Genomic DNA, 754 nt, shown 5'->3' with positions numbered 1-754 from the left:
AACTTAACAGAAGAGGTGCCATTAAAGAGAAGGTTTTAAGTATACTTGTCTATTTTGAATAGCTCTTGTTAGCTAATTAAACCAGGTTAAGTTATGCAGAATGCCACACAATTTGAAGATGTTAAGACAGATGCAGATATTTTGTATTGTGGTTTATCGTCCATCTGAGCTCTTAGCTACTGATGTGAACTAATTATTTGTTCAATTAGGCCTTTTAAAAATATTTTTAAACATGTATCCAGCTTTTGAAGAGGACAATAAACACTAAAAGCTTTGATTAAAACAATTATTAGTGTTTAAATAAAGGTTTAATTGAATTTAATTAGCTATTGAGGAGCTCAGTCAGTACAAAAACCATGGCAGAGTTTGTGTCTAAAGGAATAGATTTAGGTAACACTTCTGTTACAAATAAAGGTGTTGTCAGGTCAATTATGCTGTAAAATAATTTAGTTAAATAAATAAAATAAAAAAGCTCAAGTAGTAGGTCTACATTTGAGACATGTTGAGTTCTTTATTTTCTGGCACAGTTCTGGCAAGATCATTACAACCAGACACAAAACAAGTAGACAAACTCATATTAACAAAACAATAACACAATTTAAACAATTTATACTACACACTGTACAAAACAGTGTACCTCAGAAGCTTACATTCTACAGAACCAGAAATACAGAAACACAAAATGCTAGTTGTAATCTGAAATCCTATACAACACCCTAACACGCCACCTACAAAATACAATGTGTCTACAAAT

This window comes from Lepisosteus oculatus, chromosome 16 (assembly GCF_040954835.1).
Source record: "Lepisosteus oculatus isolate fLepOcu1 chromosome 16, fLepOcu1.hap2, whole genome shotgun sequence".
In the NCBI taxonomy this organism is placed as follows: Eukaryota; Metazoa; Chordata; class Actinopteri; order Semionotiformes; family Lepisosteidae; genus Lepisosteus; species Lepisosteus oculatus.
This window is presented reverse-complemented; position numbering follows the sequence as displayed.